Source organism: Peromyscus eremicus, chromosome 2, assembly GCF_949786415.1.
Source record: "Peromyscus eremicus chromosome 2, PerEre_H2_v1, whole genome shotgun sequence".
Lineage (NCBI taxonomy): Eukaryota > Metazoa > Chordata > Mammalia > Rodentia > Cricetidae > Peromyscus > Peromyscus eremicus.
The window spans coordinates 80,978,516-80,993,719 of record NC_081417.1 but is presented as its reverse complement, the minus strand read 5'-3'; the positions used below and the strand labels follow the sequence as shown (position 1 = coordinate 80,993,719).

Below are 15,204 nucleotides of genomic sequence, written 5' to 3'. Positions count from 1 at the left end.
TTTCAGCATGACCAAAAGCAGAAAGATTGGAACCAACCAAGTATTGAAGGGGAATTCAAGAGCCTGGCCTGGCCCAAACCACCAGTTTATGCTATAAAATGGCCCAGGACAACCAGAGAACTTAATGTGGATATGCCTTTTTATGCAATGAAAAGTCATGGAGTCTTTTTAGCGACTGACAAACGATAATGTTATAATTTGAAAGTCTGTGTCCCTGCCAAGCTTCACATTAAAGCTCAATCCCTAGCACAACAGTACAAACATGTCCTCTGAAAATAGAAGAGGAAATGTTGAGAGTGGTAAGGCCCAAACAGGGATGAGCTGGGAATTTGGGGAAAAGAAGAAAGATAGAAGAGGGTGGCGCCATCAGGAATAGGGTCAGTGCTCCTACAAAAGTCTCCAGCAGCCAGCTCCCTCATTCTACCACATGAGAACACATGGCTCTGTCTGGGAGCCAGACAGCAGGCCCTCACAGGAGCTTGCTGGCATTTTGATCTCAGACTTCTTTTCTCAGCCTTCACACCACCACCACGTTTACCACCCAGATTATGCCATTATGTGACGTTTTGTTTTTTTCAGTCTGAGTTAGCTAAGCAAAGGAGCGAGAAGCTAGAGGCAGAAAAATGATTGTAGTCTACGGCCATACGACCCTGAACGCGCCCGATCTCGTCTGATCTCGGAAGCTAAGCAGGGTCGGGCCTGGTTAGTACTTGGATGGGAGACCGCCTGGGAATACTGGGTGCTGTAGGCTAAAAAAAAAAAAAAAAAAAAAAAAAAAAAAAAAAAAAAAAAAAAGATTGTAATCTACCGGAAGATTGAGATACGTCTTGGAATCCTTCCAGAATTGATGATGAAAAACGGAGATGAGAAGACAGAGAATAAACTGAAGATGATCCAGAAAGTCAGGCTAGCTGAGCAGTTAAGCAAGGAGTGATCAGCACCATTCAGAACGGATGATAGGACAAGGCAAGGAGAAAACTAAGCCTCTTCTCTACACTGTGAGTTTACAATGATGGTGGCACAGCCCTCATCATAGTCACTGAGAAGCCAGAATCGGGGAAGTCTCTAGAGGCAAGTCACATGATAAAAGGGAGCTTTGGAAAGGCTTTCATGAAATGAGTGAGAGAAAATAGTGGGAGCAGAATTTCCCACAAAGTGGAGTACAGAAGCCACATGGAGTCAGTGAGGCAGGTGCTTCCACGGTGCTTGGTGTACTCTGATTTGATCTTCTTCCCTGCTCAGTGTGAAGATCCAAGAGAATCTAAACGGAGCAGGAACACTGGTCATTGCATTCCCAGATAGAATGGATTCCCTTTGACTATTTGCTGGGTGCACTTGTTGGGACCTCAGGTAATTGCATACACTTTGGAAGTTCTAGTTATCCAGTATGTACTTCAAGTGAAGTAAGAAAATACAGTGAGTGGAAACCATCTTCCAAAACAGAGTTTTTTCAGGCAGCCCAATTGTGGAACAGTAAAAATGTCTCTTATGGAGGGATTGATGGCTCTTTATGGAAGCTAAGCAATCAAGAGTAACACAAAGTCAGGAGACCTAGAGAATAGAGACACTGCTGCTTTCTGTGTAGAATTCTAACTTGGGAGCATCCCACTGTCCCGAATTACCAGAGTAAGACCTTCTTCGGGGAGCTCTATGAAGGAAGATCGAGCCATGTCCATGATGGGAGTACCAAGAATGCTGGCTTACCTTCCCCGCTCTGTACCCCTCCCTCGCCAGTTGGGGACTCTCCATGCTCACAGGCTCTCTTGGGTGCTTTCCCCTGTGACATTCTAGACTCCTGGCGTGACATTTCCTACTGCCAACGTGATCCTCTCATCATCCCACTGGAATGGATGCCATCTGCTGGGCATACTTTCCAAACACAATCAATTATCACCTCCCTTGCAAGTGGCAAGAGGAAGAGAGAATGCAGCCATGGAATGTCCAACCTTCACAAAACTAGAAACCAATCACATTTGAAAATTCCATGGTCAGACATGGTCGATAATCAGGTTTCCCAAGGGACTTTCCTCTGTGGGCTTCCAGGCTTCTCAAGAGGTTTCTACTACCATCATGATATGAGGAGTAACTCCAGCTAGCCTAAGCAAATCAAGGCGGCACAGATCTGCCAAGAGAGTCCCACTGTCTATTTCCCAGACAAAGTGAAGGCTCGGTAAGTATCACTACCCGGCAATCTGAGTACGGGTAGAATTTGATGTTCTAGAATGGCCTGGTATTTCTCTTGAAAAAGTAAAACAAAACTACTGGCTTTGATTCCACTCCCTAAGACAAGGATGAAATTAGATGCCTCCTCTCTAGCATCAAAGCCAGGTCATGAAAGGAATTCATCACATGCTTGACTGATCTATGGAAGAAGTCTGCCAAAAAGAAAAAAGAAAAAAAGGAATTTAAGCCACACAGCTAAAGAAAAAGCCACAACTTGAGGAAATTGTGTAAACCCCTCTCTCCATCCTCTTTACCCCAAAGAGGAAATAATCCATGGGCCAAGCCCAGGGCCATGTTTCCTTTCTTACAGAAGTAGTAACTTAAACAGCTAATGACCAATCTTACTAAGGAGAAGAGAGAAAAGACATTTTGTTAACTCCAAGGGTGGAGATTGCCAGGTCCAGACAAGGTCTGGTGATGACAGGAGAGGACATGATGGTCCCTCCCTCCGAGGTGGCTCATCCAGCTTGTTGAACATAATCTCCAAGCACGCTCTGAGATCTCTGGGGAGGTGCCAGCTGTTTAGATGTCTCATCAAGCTTAAGACTCACTGACAGCCTCAAAGCAGCTCAGAAACTAAGGATCTTGTCTGCCGTGCCTGCTTCTGGGTCCAAGCACTTAAAGTAGTGCGAGGTACATAAGACAGGGTCAAAAGTATTTGAATAAATAAGTCCCACAAATCTGGCTTCTATTTGGAATTGGTGATTTATTTTGGACAAGAGATAACTGACCCATTGTTCATCCATGGCCATGAATGAGATTCTGGAGCCCACAGTGCTATTAAATAACTTATACTATTGCTGCCTTTATCAGTACCACCGACGTGGAAAAAGGGAGGCGCGAATCACTTCCTCTCCATTCTCCAGTAGATACCATTCTCTCTCCTACCCAAGTTCATGCCAGCAAGTAAGACAGGAAAGCAAGGTATTCAACTCTTAACCACAGTTCTTTAGCCATCAATGGGCTGGTAAACATTTAACAGATGGCTGCCTGAGGAAGAAAGGAGGCCTGTGTTCATAGCTTTTGCCAACTTCCAGAGTGTAAATATTTTTCTTGTAGCCAATTCCAACTCCCAGTAGGACATCACTGGACTCAGATCTAGGAAGAGGTAATCAAGAGCACACTAATGTTCTTATTTTTTTTTTTTTTTTTTTTTTGCTCACATACTACCTCAGCCACCTCAGGACTACAAGAGGTCATAGCAGCAGTCATAAATTATAATAAAATAATCAAGAAATAGTGAACTTAAGATACCTCTGATCTATGTTCTTAATATAATTCAGTTATTTACAAATGATTTGATTCTCAGAAATCAGCTTTGTTCAACCAGCAGCTCACAAAACTCCTGAAAATCTAACAAATGAGCCGCGTATGTTGGGTCCAGACTCTAAGCCTACCTACCTGTGGGAACAGTGTTATATGCAAATGGTCTTGAACATCAGAAGAATTCAATGACTTAAAGGAGGGCTTCCCCATAATTCAAGGTAAGTTTCAAGAAGAGAAATACTCCTTTGTCATTCTCTAGAAAATCTTCTTAGGAGAAAGCAGCTATTCTCTGGGGTCCTTGAACACAAAGAAGGTTTGTTCCCTATTCAGGGAAATGTGCAAGTTGTCATGTTTGATTCCCTGTGACTTATAAAGTTGGAAGGAAAGAAACACAAGACACCATCTTGCCTCTGCCTCCCCATAGCTATGTGGCTTCAGGCAAGTGATCTCATCCTTCTTGGCCTCTGTTTTCATCATCTGCAGAATGGGGACAGCACCGATCTCCGTGTGTGGCTGTGAGGTTGATGAGATCATGTATTCCATTTGGCTTTGTGACCTGTGAAACATCACAGAAGTGTAAGGCTTTGCTTCTATGTGGGGAATGAGACAGAAACCTGGAGTAAGAAAGAGCTGGGTGTGGAAGGAAGGAGGAAGAAGGCAGTTAGGTAAATCACAATGGGAGAAACTAGGAAGAAGAGGTTTGGGGTAGGAGGAGGACAAGGGAAGCGGGGCTGACATAGCCCATCATGCTTAAAGTCATCGCCACAATGCTTTTCCATGCTCAGGTCACAGTCACTGCTACAAGTTCCTTATTTCTATCTGTTTCCATGTGCATACCACTGAGAATTATCATGCATTCTAGCAGTCATGAGTATATCCCTGTTCATGCACTAACATCACACACACACACAAACACACACACACACACACACACACACACACACACACACACACACAATTTGACTTTTCTCAGCCCAGGCCCTGTGCCTTTTCTGCCCACATGGACTCTTTTTTCTGGATGCAATCATTTCGACTCCACCATCAGCATTAAAATTCTCTGCTGCCACAACACTATGCAGATGAAAATTCTTCTTGAGTTCAGTTATGTTTTTGCTTTGTTTGACAAGCACCTTGAAACACTATTGAGCCTCAGATGAGAAAAAAATTAAAATCAATTTCAATCTAGGCACTGGCTTGCTCTGGTAATGCCGTCATTAATCACTTATTTTTGTGCAAGAACTCTTAGACAACTCTTTGAAAGACATAGCTTTCTCTGGCTAAGACAGGCCAAAATTGGATTGGTGGGTGGATACTCAGTATTAAAAGTTTTCAGCACAGACAGTCCATCTGGGAGGTGGCCTTCTTCTTGCAACAGGAGGAATGCAAGCAAAGAGTGGACAGCTGTTAGTGGCCATGTGGTGAGGCATTGAGAAGACCCAATGTGATGGCTATCTCAGTCCAATCTGTACTACTATAACAAAATACCTGAGACTAACTAGTTTATAGAAGAGGCCAGAAAGTTATTTCTGAGAATTCTGTACATTGAGAAGCACCAGCAAGTTCAGATATCTTATGAGGGATGCTCTCTGCTTAAAAGAGGCCCCTTCACCAATGCTTCCTCTGGAGAAGATGGACTCTGTATTCATACATAGTAAAAAGCTGAAGGGCAGGAGCTGAAAACTATGTGAGACCTCTGTGGTAAGCCCTGCACCCACTCATAAGGGAGGTCTCAAGATTTAATCATATCTTAAACAATCCACTTAATACTACCACGCTGACCTTTAAATTTCTGTAGGAGGGGACATCAGCATTCAAACCGTAGCAGCTTCCAACACTTCCACATCTGAGGTCATTTTGCCAAGATTGAAATCTCCAGCCTCAGGCCTCATTCCTCAAGTTCCTTAACTGAGTTTCGCCACCTTCAGCAATCCTCTTACAGAGATTGTAATATTCCTTGCTACCAAATACACCCAGTTGTGTTGATTAGTATTATGTCAAATTGACGCAAGCCAGAGTCATCTGGGAAGAAGCACTCTCAATTAAAAAAAAAAATGTTTCCATAAGATTGGCCTTTGGCAAGCCTGTGTCTTGACTGATGTGGAAGGAGCTAGCTCACTGTGGGAAGTGCCAGCTCTGGACAGGTAGTCTAGAGTGTATAAGAAAGCAGGCTGAGCAATGTAAGGGGAGCAAGCCAGTAAGCAGCATTCCTTGAGCTCTTGCCCTGAATACCCTCAGTGATGAAGTGTGACCTGAGACTTTTAAGGTGAAATAAACGCTTTCCTCCCAAAGTTGTTTTCATTGCAGCAATAAAAGCCCTAAGACAACAGCCAACAGAATTATAGAGAACTCATAAAAAGGCATTCTTCTTGAGGCCTCTCATTTCCCAGAGCATCCCAAATCCCAGACATGGCTATGCTCCAATACTCATCTTTGAGGCCATTGTAGAAATATTCAGGAATTTTAAAATTAAACATTTGAGATATTTCTTCCTTCTGTTTTGTTTGCTGCCTCTCCTACATCCCAAGCCTCAAGTATCTGCATGGATCAGGTCTTGACTGGACAAGGGGATCAGCTTTACACAGGTGGCAATACTCCAGCCCCTCTCACCCCCTAGTAATTGCCACAGCTGCTAGAGTAATGTGTTGAGATGCATCTGTCATCCATCCCAGTCACCTAGCATTTTCCCGGCTTATTGCTGCCCACAGGGACAGAAGTCCTTCTGAGCATGATCCATTGGTTCCTAGGGTCTGAACACCACCCTACTCCCTTTGCTCCTTTCATCATGAGAGTTCCAGAAATCAAACTCAGGTCACCAGACTTGGCAGCAGGCATTTTTACCCACTGAGCCATCTCACAATTTTGATACTTTATTACTTTTGCCTGACCTGATTTCCTCCATGTTTTCTTCTAGCAGTTTCATAGTTTCCAGTATCACATTTAAAACTTTGATCCGTTTTTTTCTAATTTTAGTTCTTTGAGAATGTCATACAATGCATTTTGATCATATTCACTTCCTTCCCCAACTCCTCCCAGAACCACACCCCCTCTTCCCTACTCACCCAACTTTGTGTCCTTTTTTCCTATCATCAAGTCTACTTTGTGCTGCCCACACAGTCTTGGATATATGGCCTTCCACTGAAGCATGATCAGCTTACCAGAGGCTCCACTCTTAAAGAAGACTGTCTCCCCCTCTCCTAGCACCTATAAATTGCTAATAGCAGCTCTACTCGGGGTGAGACTTAATGCCTACCTCCTCATTCCATTCTGGGATTTGATCTGTCTTGGGCTTTCAAAGGTCTTACACATGATGTCATAACTTCTGTGCATGCATATAGGCAGCTGTCCTCCTGTGTCTGGAAGACATTGTTTCCTTGTGGTCATCCACTACTTTTTCTGCCCCTGCTTTCACGATGATCCCTGAGCCTTCGGAGGAAGGGGTGATCAATTAGCTATAAACATGCTGCTCTTGGACCAACCTTGATCATTTGTGTTGTTGTTGTTGTTGTTGTTTATTTTTCTATTGGATGAAAAACAAAGGTCGGATTTCAATACCCTGCATGTAAATATCTAGTTCCTACATACACAAATCATTTATTGAGAGGTCGTCTTTATTCAATGTTCTTTTTTATGTTTTTCAAAAAATTAGCTGACTATAAATATGTGGGATTATTTCTGGGTAATCTATTCTGTTCCATTAATTCATGTTTCTGTTTTTATGACAACCCTATGGCATCCAATCATTATAGATTTTCAGTGTATTTGATTTGATGTAAGATAATGTGACGCCTCTAACTTTGTTCCTTTTGCCTAAGATTATTGTGGCTAGCCAGGGACCTCTGTGCTTCCATGGACATTTTAGAGTTGTTTAAAAAAAACTATAAAAAAATGCCAGTATTTTGATGCCAATTGTATTAAATCTATAAGCTGCTTTAGGCATATGATATATTAATAATGTTGGTTCTTCTGGTCCATGACTATGGACATGTGTGTGTGTGTCTGTGTGTGTGTGTGTGTGTGTGTGTGTGTGTGTGTGTGTGTGTTCCTCTTCGATTTCTTTCATCTGAGTTTTGTAACTATAGAAATATTTCATTTCCTTGGTTAAATTTATTCCTAGATATTTTATTTTATAGCTACTTGTGAACAAGATTCCATCTAACAAACCCACAACCAACGTCATAGTGATGTCTAATCTACTAATCTAAGATACAAAACAAAAAAAAAATGTCCTCTATCACTATTTTTATTCAACATGGTACTAGAAGTCTTGTTAAGAGAAACTGGACCAGAGAAAGAAATGGGGGGCGGGGAGCATGGGAATAATAAAAACAAATTATCCCTATATGCCAATAATACAATTCTATAAATAGAAAATGGTGTTATACCCATTTTTTTCCAGAGAGACAGAAGCAGTATTTGATTCTTATAGTAACATCTTACCCAGCATCATATAACTCTAAGAAGTCAAGGGTTAAGCAGTTCCTATAAGCTCTTTTTTTTAAAAGCTGGTTCTCACCAGCCTTCAGCCCCAATATTCTTTCATTCTCCATTTACTTCCCACCCTTTGTGAAAAATATTGGCTTAAATTCTCAACTTGCAATCTTTCAAGATGTTCATCCAGAATAACACTACTGCCCCAGCAGCTCTCTCGTAGCCTCTCTGTACATGACAGTGGTAGTACCTACCACATCACAAAAGCACACATCACTAGTCTCAGTGCAAAGCTCTTGAAAACCCCTCCACCTTGGCCACTGCACACATCTGTAACCGATCAGTCATCAGCTACCCAACAGTGGTGAATTTGCCTTGATGAAAAGTTTACAGTCCAGTGCTTTTTATGTGCTCCACCTCATGAAGCAGGCCTTAAATTCATTTTTAAGTGGTTGGTTACTCCCATAACATCCATGTCACTACTATCCCAGTGAGCATATTTTACCAGGGGCATCATTATTGTAGCTTGTAGGATTCACAGCTGGGTGAGAGTGATGATAACCTTCCAGCACTATGAACACTACTAGTCAGAAGGAACAGAGTTTCCAGCTAAGTATCAGCTAGGTTTGTCTGTGGTCTATGCTTTAGGTACTTTCAGCAATATGGTCTTACCAGTTGACAGTTCACTATTATCCAGAAACAAGTATCTCCAAAAAACTGATGAAAGTATTGCCATAGGCTTTTTTTGTCTTCAATCCTCTTTCTAGCTAGTCACCCCACTCACATCATTTTGCAGATGAAGCAGTAATCCAGAGAGGATAACTATGATGGCTCTCTTCAACTGTCAACCTAACTGGATTTGGGTATGTCTGTGAGGGTGCTTGAATAGCCATCCTGAATGGAGACAGCACCATCCCCTAAGCTGAGCTACCTGACTAAACAAAAATGAAAGAAAGAAGAAAGCCAGATGTGCACAAGTTCTGTGATTCCTAGTCTGCCCAGATGTGTTGCGCTTTCCCATAAGCCAAAAGAAATTTCTTCTTAAGTTGCTGTTCGTTTTCTTGTCATAACAATGTAGAAAAATGACTAATATAATTACTATGTTTGCTTACTGACCCTGAACCTTCTTCCCCTTTCAGACTCTGATTAGCTCAGCCCTGAAAGTCACAAGACAGCAAGAGAGTCGAGCTGAACTCAGTTCTGATATGCCACACTGAGTCAGTATTTGTCAACCAAGCACTGTATAGGTATCAGGTTCTAGATTACCTTCTATGAAAAGGAAACTAAGATACTACTGTTGACCACCATGAAACTAGACATTTTTTCCCTCCCAGAACCTTAGTTTCTCTTTTCATGACTGGGTAGGTCATCTCAGCTGGGAGTTATACATTCTGCCAGGCTAAATATTTCTGGAGTTCATATTCAGGTTTTTAGTAGGTATGTGTTGGCTACTGGCTCTCACCTGTTGCTCTGCCAAGTGACGATAGAGACTCCACTGAGATTGAGGAAAAACCATCTCTGCCCTCACAAGCTAACTCCCATATAGTTCTCCTTGAAGCACAACAACATCTTCTTCCTCCTAAAGTTGTCTGCTCTGTTCATTCACAAAATGGCAACTTACCAATCAAGTCTATGAAAAGTGTTCTAGGAATTCAACATTTGAGTCTGTTCTTCAAGCCTCCATTTTTCAAGCGCTCAATTGGCAGGAGAACACACACACACACATAGTAAATCACAGGCAGGCTAAAAAGTGTTCAGTGACTTAAAAAGATACAGTAAGAATGACATGCAGATCAAAGAAGAGCGGCATGTAGTAAGCCTCTGTCTAGACCTCACTGGGATATCATGGTGCTTTTGTGGGAAGGACCACTGTAACCTTTAAAAATCACATTGCTTTTCACAGTTCACCAACAACTGAGGCTCAGAAGGGTTTGCTATAATTTGTCCAAGATCACAAAGTGTGTAAATACTGGGAGCCATACCTATCTGACTCTCCAAAGCACCTGCTTTTATGTGACATGGAGTTTTCTGATCTTTCCTTAGGCAACAAACCACACCTGCTGTTTGGGGGCACCATGTTGGCCTGGTACAGATACAAAGAGAATTGGATTTCAGTATCCTAAGTTTTGATCTGTAAAATATAACTGTTGATGCTGCATATTTCCCATGGGTGCAGACATGGCCTTGGAGAGAAGAAATGTTTGGATCAGGTGAAGACAGGTCTAGAAATGCCAAACATGGGAGCCTCCGGGATTAAAGAAAGGAATCTGAAAGTCGGGAAGCTATGCGTCATTAGGGACTTGTGGAGGGGAGGGCATGGGGAAACTGGGGCTGGCTGTGTGCTTTGGGGCCACACCAGGAAAAGCTTTAATAAGATTTTACCCCATTTTCACTGAAGATTAGTCAGAAGTCCTAAGGTCATATTGGGGCATGGTAATGGAGATATGGATGTAAGTCTAAATTAGAAATTCACCAGGAATTAAAAAAAATGACTTTAGAGTCCTCCGGGCTTAATAGAAATCAGATGGCCCTCAAAGAACTAGCCTCTAAAGCAAGAAGAGGTCTGAGTCAGATAAACATTCAGCTTATTTTTATTTGTAAAGGTGCTAAGCATGTCCAGAGAAGACCTAAGAATCTGAACAATTCTAAAGCTCAAGTGAGGCTTTCAGTATGTAGAGGATAAAGTACAGCCTGGGAACCAGTGGGCCCCTGTGGAGTCAACTATGATGAAAGCAAAATCTGCCTCGGCAAGTCTTTGATGTTTGAACTTGAGCAGATCACCGACTCTTTCTCTCGGCCTCCAGTTCCTCCCTGGAAATGAAAACAATACTGACATTGCTTTGTTGTATGTTAAATCAAATTGTAACCACATCTATATGTTCACTTATTAGTTTGCCTATACCAACATCGCACTTAAGACATCATAGTTGATATTAAATTCGATGTGTTGAAGGAAGGAAAACTGAGTATGTGCTGGACACTGAAGGGTGCCAAATACTACCCAAGAATTATCTTCAGCCTCTGGGGCTGGAGAGATGGCTCAATGGTTAAGAACACTGGCTGCTCTTCCAAAGGACCAAGGTTCAATTCCCAGCACCCTCATGGCGTCTTGAAACCATCTGTAACACCAGTTCTGGAGGATCCAATGTCCTTTTCTGGTTTCTATGGGTACCAGACACTCATGTGGTACACAGACATACATGTAGCTAAAATACCCATACACATAAAATTAAAATTTTCAAAATATTTCTGAAGAATTATTATCATTAACTCCCACAGGGAGGTATCATTAGCCCAACTCAATAGACTAAGAAATTAAAGCTTAGAGATGTTTGGTCACACCTAAATATTTAATAAAAATCTCAATTTAGATATCTCCAATCTGGAGTCAGATGACCTGTGTTCTATCCTGACTCTTTGACTTCCAACTCTGTTCCTTATTGTCCCCTTGTGTTTTAAACTCTCCATAATTCAATGTTCTCATCTCAAAATTGGGACCCCCAGCCACTTGCCATAGTTGTGAGATTGATCATCTAGATAGCAGGATCAGCCCACAGGAAGCATTCAAAACTGGAGCTATCTCAGTGGCGAAGACATGAAGTGGGAGAGCTAGATTTGGAACTGGAATCCAAAGCCCAGTTTCATTCCTCTAAATCACATGATGGAAACAACCCCAGTGCCCAACCCTACATGATAGAAGACTGCATGTCCTCCAGACCCAGGGGAGTTTCCCAAAGGGTCTAGCTTCTCCACAAGTCTCTTTAGGTCTAGCCCAGTCCCTCAAATTTCTTCCTATTAGTTTTATTTCATTAAACTAAATCTCAGTCAACAGCCACAGTGGTATTTGAAAGGTGACATTAACATACCATTCCTTTTTTTTAATTACTTCTTTCATTTTTTTTATGGGTGCAGTAAACTTTATTGATGGTGTTCAAGAGAGTAGGGCTCCCTAAGCCCCTCCTCTTGTTCTGGGGGTCTGGGGTGAAAACTGTGAGGGAGATGCTCAGTATCAGGGGCTGAGATGGGACAGGAACTGCTCAGCAGCCGAGGGTCTCTCTTGCTGTCCTTGCTGGGGTGGGTGGTCCAGGGTGGGCTTCTTACTCCTTAGAGGCCATGTAGGCCATGAGGTCCACCACCCTGGTGCTGTAGCCAAATTCATTGTTGTACCAGGAAATGAGCTTCACAAAGTTGTCATTGAGAGCGATGCCAGCCCCAGCATCGAAGGTGGAAGAGTGGGGGTCACTGTTGAAGTCGCAGGAGACAGCCTGGTCCTCAGTGTAGCCCAGGATGCCCTTTAGTGGGCCCTCCGACGCCTGCTTCACCACCTTCTTGATGTCGTCATACTCGGCAGGTTTCTGCAGGCGGCATGTCAGATCCACGACAGACACATTGTGGGTAGGAACACGGAAGGCCATGCCCGTGAGCTTCCCATTCAGCTCTGGGATGACCTTGCCCACAGCCTTGGCGGCACTGGTGGATGCAGGGATGATATTCTGGGCTGCCCCACGGCCATCATGCCACAGCTTCCCAGAGGGGCCATCCACAGTCTTCTGGGTGGCAGTAATGGCGTGGACTGTGGTCATGAGTCCTTCCACAATGCCAAAGCTGTCATGGATGACCTTGGCCAGGGGGGCTAATCAGTTGGTGGTGCAGGAAGCATTGCTGATAATCTTGAGTGAATTGTCCTAGTTCTCATGGTTCACACTCATCACAAACATGGGGGCATCAGCAGAAGGGGCAGAGATGATGACCCTTTTGACCCCACCCTTCAAGTGGGCCCCAGCCTTCTCCATGGTGGTGAAGATACCAGTGGACTCCACAACATACTTGGCACCAGCCTCACCCCACTTCATGTTGGTGGGATCTCGCTCCTGGAAGATGGTGATGACCTTCCCGTTGATGACCAGCTTCCCGTTCTCAGCCTTGACTGAACCGTTGAACTTGCCATGGGTAGAGTCATACTGGAACATGTAGACCATGTAGTTCGGGTCAATAAAGGGATCATTGATGGCAACAATATCAGCTTTGCCAGTCTGGAAGGCAGCCCTGGCAACCAGGCGTCCAACTCAGCCAAACCTGTGCACTCCGACCTTCACCATCGTGTCTCAGGAACGAGGCTGGCACTGCACAGAAAGATGCAGCTGTCTCTGGAACAGGGAGGAGCAGAGAGCCTATTTCTTTCATTTTTGAGATTATAATATAATTACATTATTTCCCCCCGCTTCCACCCAAATCTTCTCATATGCCTCTGCTCACTCTCTTTCAAATCCATGACCTCTTTCTCATTAACTGCACTTACACACACACACACACACACACACACACACACACACACACACACACACACACAGATATATATATATACTTGATATATAGATATATATATTCCTAAATGTATAAATACAACCTACTCAGTCTATATAATGCTTTGTTTTGTTTTGTTTTGTTTTGTTTGTTTTTGTTTTTCGAGAGAGGGTTTCTCTGTGTAGCTTTGCGCCTTTTCCTGGAACTCACTTGGTAGCCCAGGCTGGCCTCGAACTCACAGAGATCCGCCTGGCTCTGCCTCCCGAGTGCTGGGATTAAAGGCGTGTGCCACCACCGCCCGGCTATATAATGCTTTTATGACTGATCAATTAGTATTGAATAGCCAACCAGTATACTATTCTTGGGAAAGTTTATTTCTCCTGCCTTCAGCGTTCTTTAGCTGACTGAGGTTCTTTGTGTAAGGGGAGCATTCCCACTTCCATGCCAGTGTGTTTATTGTTGTCATCCTTGTTTATCTCATGTTTTAGTGAGACTTTATGGGTGGAGCTTCTGACATCCTTAGGAGACACAGTCTCACAGCCACCTCCCTGCTCCTCTGGCTCTTACAATCTTTCTTCCCCTTCTCCCACAATGTTCGTGAGCTTTAGGTGTGGGAATTACACCATTTGTTGATATGTCAAGGTCCTGCTTCTGTGTAAGCTCCCTATAAGCAAACAGAAAGCAAGAGGCAGGATGTGTAACTGAAGTAGCTTCAGTGAAATAAGACGAAACACTAGCAGAAGTTCACCACAGGGTTCATCCAAAGCCTTGATAGATGTGAGGTGGACTGTCCTGGTAGGAGAAAGAATGCCAGAAACAAGTTAACAAGGATCCAAAGACGATATGGCCTTGGCCAAATCACTTCACTTTTCTAAGCCTAAATTTCCCCAATGTAACAAAGGGCTTGAATCCTTTTCCAGGTCTAACAGTCTTAGCTGCTGGGGAAAAGTACAGCTAATAAGAGACTGAATGAGACAAGAGTCCTTCCAAGAACCTCTTAAGCTCATGGGAGACAGTGATGTCAGTCTATAGAGAGAAGCCATGCCAAGCAAGCAAAGGCCTCACATCTTATCCCTTTATCACCCAACTGTGATTGCTAAGCAACTAGTCCCTGACCCAAGGTCTGGGCTTTCCCATCCTCCATCTCACTCCTAAGACCAAAGTTGAACTCGAAAGAACCCACGCACTCTGGACTTGCATTGTTCTGTTGCTTAAAGAAAGAAAGCTACAATCCATGGGAGAGAAGAGGGGAGAGTGGCGAGCTATTTTTATTGAAGTCAAATTCAAATAGATCCTATTAAAAATAATCTTCAGTGAAGGGCAGCCCAGCTCTCCCCCGGTGCTCCTACAGCTACGTCATAGGGCCCCACTTCTAACATCTCTAAGACAGAGAGAGGCTCTCGGTTAGGACATCTGGATGTGTCTGAACATACACATGATTGTTACTATTAGAGCAGCAAGGATACTATTGGCATCTAACAGGTAGAAGATGAAGATGCTCCCGTGCATAGACTAGCTCTCATGGGGAATTATCTGACACCAGATGCTATACTGCTGGCTCTGTGAAATCCTGCTCTAAAGCATTCCAAACACCTGTTCTTCAAGTTATTTCATCAAACAGATTTGCCAAGCTAACGGCTAAACCAAGCATGACTCATAGGTCATATAGGCCCTGGTTCTTCGGCCCTCCCAGCTGACATTTAGGCCACAGAGGGAGAACACAGTCTCCCTGTCATGTAACAAAGTCAGTTTCTTATCTACCTTAGCATCAAAGGTAGTTTACCTGAGTCACATTTCTACTGAACAGGATCACCTTCCAGTTAAGTTACGGAAGATTTCAGGTGGGGAGAGGGAAACCTGAGCCATTTCCAGACTTGACTTCAGTCATTCACTTGCCGTATCCTGACAAGCTTGAAAACAAGCTGCTGCCTTGTTTCCACCACCCTTTCTACAGTACCTTTTACATCATACAACAGCGGCTGC

General features: G+C 43.4%; 1 non-coding gene and 1 pseudogene across 1 annotated transcript; one reads left to right on the top strand and one right to left on the bottom strand.

Moving 5' to 3' along the window:
* The first annotated feature begins 632 nt into the window (after positions 1-632).
* LOC131905482 (5S ribosomal RNA) lies at positions 633-751 on the top strand. Its single transcript, XR_009377983.1, has one exon. It is a non-coding gene; the product is annotated as a 5S ribosomal RNA (ribosomal RNA).
* Positions 752-11,897: 11,146 nt separating this feature from the next.
* On the bottom strand, positions 11,898-13,001 carry LOC131904956 (glyceraldehyde-3-phosphate dehydrogenase-like; annotated as a pseudogene).
* Between the last annotated feature and the right edge of the window lie 2,203 nt (positions 13,002-15,204).